At 51.2% G+C, this 5,492-nt stretch overlaps 1 pseudogene across 1 annotated transcript; it reads right to left on the bottom strand.

Annotated features, from left to right (window-relative positions):
* Positions 1-337: 337 nt before the first annotated feature.
* Positions 338-2,155, bottom strand: LOC105540062 (annotated as a pseudogene). Its single transcript, XR_001006148.1, has one exon. The product of XR_001006148.1 is annotated as a zinc finger and BTB domain-containing protein 45 pseudogene (transcript).
* Between the last annotated feature and the right edge of the window lie 3,337 nt (positions 2,156-5,492).

Below are 5,492 nucleotides of genomic sequence, written 5' to 3'. Positions count from 1 at the left end.
CCCTCCCTCCCTCCCTCCCCTCCTTCCCTTTCTTCATTCATTTATGGTTTAGGCCCCATAGCCTACAGTCCTCTATTAGAGTGAGGGTCCCGAGGACCAGCCCCCATATATGATGGGTCCACTTGAGCCTCCTTAGGCGCCCCATGAGGGAGTGATATTTTGGGTAGGGAGCCAGGGACCTCGCCCGGCCTGACACCTGAGCAGGGGAGCCGCCCCAGTCCCCACTCCCACCCCAGCAGAGGGCGGGGCGCGAACCCGAGTCAAATCTCTGGCGGGGTCCAAGGGCCTGAGCGCCCGGTTTAGGCTGGAAATGGTCTAGTTCTCAGAGGTGGTCTGGTCCCTAACCAGTCTCAGGCCCAGCCCCAGCCCGGCACCACCTGGAAGGTTCAAGTACGTGGAGGAGAGGAGTAAGGCGGACTTGGGCATATGGAGAAAGGGGCGAAGGGAAAAAGAAGACTTGCTCTCAGGAGGGAGCGTGGCCTAGGGGCGGGAACCATGGGTCCTGCAGCGGGCGTGGCCGACTGTGCGGGAGGTCGCGGATCCACCGTGGGCGAGACCAGGCCCCAGCGCCACCAGGGCGCGGGGTGCACGGCCAGGTGGCGCCCCAGCAGCTCCTGGTGAGAGAAGATCTTGCAACAGGCGGGGCAGGGCGCGCTCTGGCCGGTGAGTGCGCATGTGCACATTGAGCGAACTCTTCTGCGTGAAGCGCTCGGCGCAGACAGCGCACTGGAAGGCGCGCACGCCGGTGTGCGTGACCGTGTACTTGAGCAGGTAGTCGCGCAGCAAGAAGGATCGCCAGCACACGGCGCACTGGTGCGGCTTCTCCCCCGAGTGGATGAACGTGTGCTTGGTGTAGTTTTTCTCTGAGCTGAACGTCTTGGGACAGTGGCCGCACTCATAAGCAGGTGGCTCGGCACCTGGAGTGCGAGCAGAGGTGCCTGAGGGGGCTGTGGTGGGAGCAGCAGAGGGAAACGGGGCTTCCCACAGCTGAGTGCTGGGGACTGCCTCGGGTTGGAGTGTGGGGTAGAAGGCGGGTGAGGGGGCAGGGCTGGCCCGGATGGTGCTGAAGGGAGTGGTGCGGGGGGTCCGGGAGCTCCCAAGTGAAAGGGGAAGGGTGCGACAGGCGGCCCTGAGGTCTTCACGCCAGGCGGGCGGGGTCCAGCCAGTATGCAGTCGGGCTGGACAGGGGTCTCGGTGGGACAGCCTTCGGGGACAGCGCCATCTGGAAATACGTCCTCTGCTGCCCCAGATCCCCGAAGAAAATCCCTCCCGCACCACTGTAGTCAGCGAGGCCAGTGGGTGCAGGGGACTCCTCGCACGCGCTGTCAGCAGCAGCAGTGAGGAAGCCGGCAGCACAGTCTGGGAAGGAATGAGGGGCCTGGCTCTCTCCCGGGCCGCCACCTTCGCCGTGCTCGCCATCGGTCTCATCGTCAGTTTCTTCGTCATCGTTGTCACCTCGGTCGTCAGGGGCCGCGGACAGTGAGGGATCAGCACCAAGCCCCTCGGATTTGGCAGGTGTGGGGGGCACAGGCAGCTGCAAACGCGCGGGCTGGCGCTGCTTACAGCTGTGCGCGGCACAGGGGTGCCCCGGGGGTGCGCAGCCAGCAGGTGGCGCCGGCGGCGACGCAGCTGCGCAGGTGCCCGTGGCGGGGGCACAGGGGTGGGCAGGGGCGCGGGTGCAGAGGTGCTTGGGACTCGAGCGCCTGCGATAATCTGTGTGCATTTGTGATAACTGTCTGTATGCGAAGCACCGACGAAGCCGTGTGCACCTGCAGGGCTTCATCTTGTGCCACAAGGAGTGAACTGCCGTACAGGAACTCGACTAGCTGGCGCATCGTCTGCACGGGCACCACCGAAGGTACACAGATCTCAGAGTGGCCGAGTAGCAGCTTGTCTTGGAAGGAGGGCGAGCCGACTGCCAGCCGCAGCGATGTGCACGCAGCGAAGCTTCACGAATGCACACAGTCACGTCGCTGAAGTGCCCACCCAGCTTCTGCCCATTGAGGGTCTCAAGCAGAGAGCTTGAGAAGTTCTGCGGGTGTATATGGCGCACAGCCTCTGCAGCCGCCAACTCCGACTCCTCTTCAGGCTCCAGGCCCAGCCGTGGCCGCCTTCTCCTCCCCGACTCCAAGGCGGCACTTCCGGGCGCTTCTCTTTATTTTTACACAGTTTTATTGAGATATACTTTACATACTATCCAGCCCGTCTATTTAAAGTGTACCATGCAAGGGGTTTTTGTATATTCACAGAGTTGTGTAGCCATCACCGTCATTTTAGAACATTCATCACCTCAGAAGAAACCGTGTGCCCATCAGCAGGCACTGCCCATTTCCCCGATCTGCCCCGACCTAGGAAATCCGTAATCACTTTCAGTCTGTGGATTTGCCTGTTCTAGACCATTCATATAAATGAAGTCACACAACACTGGGTCTTATGTGACTGGCTTCTATCAAAGTCTGCAAAGTTTATTCATGTTCATGGCATGTATCAGTAGCTTGTTACTTTTTAGGTTTGACTTCTGTTACTTATCTTCACCATATTTTATCTCTTCTGCAGCTTGTGGGATTTAGGTTGTTTCTACCTTTTGACTATTGTAAATAATGCTGCTCTGAGCATTCACATACAGGCTTTTCACATGATTTCATTGCTCCAGATCTAGGAGTGCAGTTGCTGTATTATATGGCAACCCCGTGTTTCACTTTTTGACGAAGTGCCGGACTGCTTTTCAAAGGACAGCATCATTTTATATTCCTGCCAGCAATGTCCAGGGGTCCAATTGCTACACATTCTCACAAACACTGTTATCTGTCTCTCTAGTTATTGCCTTCCTGATGGGTGTGGAGTGCTTTCTCATTGGTTTTGATTTGCACTGTTTAAATGAGTTATAAGATTGGGCATGTTTTCGCGTGTTTATTGGCCGCTTGTATATCTTCTTTGGAGAAATGTCTATTCAGATTGTCTCTCCATTTTAAAATTGTGTTATTTTCTTTTTTACTATTGACTAGTAAATGTTCAAACACATATATATGTGTGTGTGTGTGTGTGTGTGTATATATATATATAGAGAGAGAGAGAGAGAGAGAGAGAGAGACACGGAGCCTTGCTCTGCCACCAGGCTGGAGTGCAGTGGCATGATCTTGATTCATTGCAACCTCTGCCTCTGGGGTTCAAGTGATTCTCCTGCCTCAGCCTCCTGAGTAGCTGGGACTACAGGCGTGCACCACCACACCCGGCTAATTTTTGTATTTTTAGTAGAGATGGGGTTTCACCATGTTGGCCAGGATGGTCTCGATCTCCTGACCTTGTTAGTCCACCCACCTCTGTCTCCCAAAGTGCTGGGATTACAGACGTGAGCCACCATGCTCGGCCCAAACATATTCTTATACAATTCTCTTCTTGGATACAGGATTTGCAAACATTTTATCTCATATTGTAATTATTTTTTGATTTTCTTGAAAGTCTGCTTTGATACACGAATGTTTGTGATTTTTATAAAGTACAGTTTATGTATATTTTCTGTTATACTTGTGGTTTTGGTATCATATCTATAAAATCATTGCCTAACCCAAGGTCACAAAGTCTCAGTCCCATATTTTCTCCTACGTGTACTAAACTTTTGGCTCTTATATTTAGGTCTTTGATCCATTTAGGGTTAACTTTTATAAATGGTGTGAGGGAGGGGACTAACTTCAGTCTGTACATGTGAACATCAATCTGTCCCAGGCCTTTTTTTTTTTTTTTTTTTTTGGCAACATAAGCTTTATTCAGGGAATTTATGTACAGGGAGCCCAGGAGCAGCAGGCGAGACAAGAAATCCCCTCGTGTTTGTCAAACGCATGCAGGTTATATGATATTCTTCCCACAGCAACCTCCACTTAGCAACCTCTGCCAAGAAACCCCCACCTAGCCCAAAACAAAAGGGCTTGGTTCCTTGCATGACCTCTGATCCAAGGAATGTGCCAGCGCTGAAGTGTTCCTTATAGGTATGATGTAAACATTTGGATTAGCCTTTTTGTTCAGCTGGGAACGCCGAACAAAAATTCACCAAGGAACGTACAGTCATTTTCAGAAGATGCTTGAGTTGTAGCTGTCTGACAGGACAAGCCAAACCTGCACTGCACCCCAGCATACCTTTGAATGGCCCTCAAATTCTCACCACACTGTTTTTCTGTGGTGTCCCTGGGGCCAGTTTTGGGGAAGAGCATTGCTGCCAAACAACCCAGCAGCAATATAAGCCACAACAAAGGATTGTAAATGCAGTTGCAATTACACTAGATACAAAGTTCCTCCATGTGTCTGGGACTTGATTAAACCATGAGGTGATAGGACCATAAGACAAAGACTATGACTGGACTCTGGTTATCTAAAGCCAGCATAGCCTGTATTATGTTATGAGAGTAGTGAGGGCTATATACACAACATTTTGTTTTAATTAATGCACAAGTTCCACCCTGGGCAGAAGTTATGTGATTTTAGGTCATATGTCCTGGGTCACACAATTTTGCAGAGGAACACACCTGACTCGATGGTTTCTTCATTGAGAAGATTAAAAGGATGATGAGTATCACAAAGGCTGCAGCCATGTGTTTAGCCAGGGCCTCAGTTGCCACTCTGTGATTATGGTTGCCACTTTGGACATAAACGTGGCCAAAGGGAAGAACCACCAGGATGCACGTTTCTGTTGATGTCTACCTTCTACTGTTTCCCAGTAATTGAGGGTCGTGTCTAAATGGGGCACTATGTGCTCTGGCCATTCAGGATGCCCTGAGGTGCATCTGCCAGTCTAATTAAATGGCAAGTAAGGCCAGGTGTGGGTGCCGCAGGCCCACAGCCATCTGCATGGGGAGGGGGAGGCACTCACATGTAGGGACTTGTTCTACATCCCAGCTGTGTGTCATTGCTTTAGTGTCCCAGGACATTTTTGAAAAGACTATTTACTGCCCAGTGAATTGCCTTGTCTCCTTTGTCAAAGTCATAACAATTACTGTCCTCATTTTTGTATCTGGTCACATGTTCCTAGTTGGTAATTATAACTACCTTCTTGTACTACCCATTCTGTATTCCCTTAGCTTTCAGCAAGAAACTCAGTTGGTCTTGGTTCGTTATATGGGATGATGACCCAAACCTGCCTTCCTGAAGGAATTGGGCCATTGGCAGCTGTGCTTGAATTGAGTTGTTGTAGTTTTCTGTTAAATTAGTCACAGGGCATGGTAGTAGGTAGCACTGAAGACACCCTAGAAGATCTCCTGTATTCCAAAAGTATTCTTTCTTTCTTCTACTGTGGAGTAGAAGCAATTTCCCCTTGGTAGTCGGGATCAACCACCCCTGCCAGCATGGTAGCTCCCTTCTTTGCCTGTTTATTCAAGGGCATGAGGAGCTCAGAGTGGACAGGGATTATCTTAACTTCTAGTTCAGTAGAATCATTTCTTTGTATTCTGTGGGATGCACTCCTCCTTTTGGGATCAAGACTTCTAGACCAGCAGAGCATAAGA

The sequence above is a fragment of the Mandrillus leucophaeus genome, unplaced genomic scaffold (assembly GCF_000951045.1).
Source record: "Mandrillus leucophaeus isolate KB7577 unplaced genomic scaffold, Mleu.le_1.0 Scaffold214, whole genome shotgun sequence".
NCBI lineage: Eukaryota > Metazoa > Chordata > Mammalia > Primates > Cercopithecidae > Mandrillus > Mandrillus leucophaeus.
This window is presented reverse-complemented; position numbering and strand designations above follow the sequence as displayed.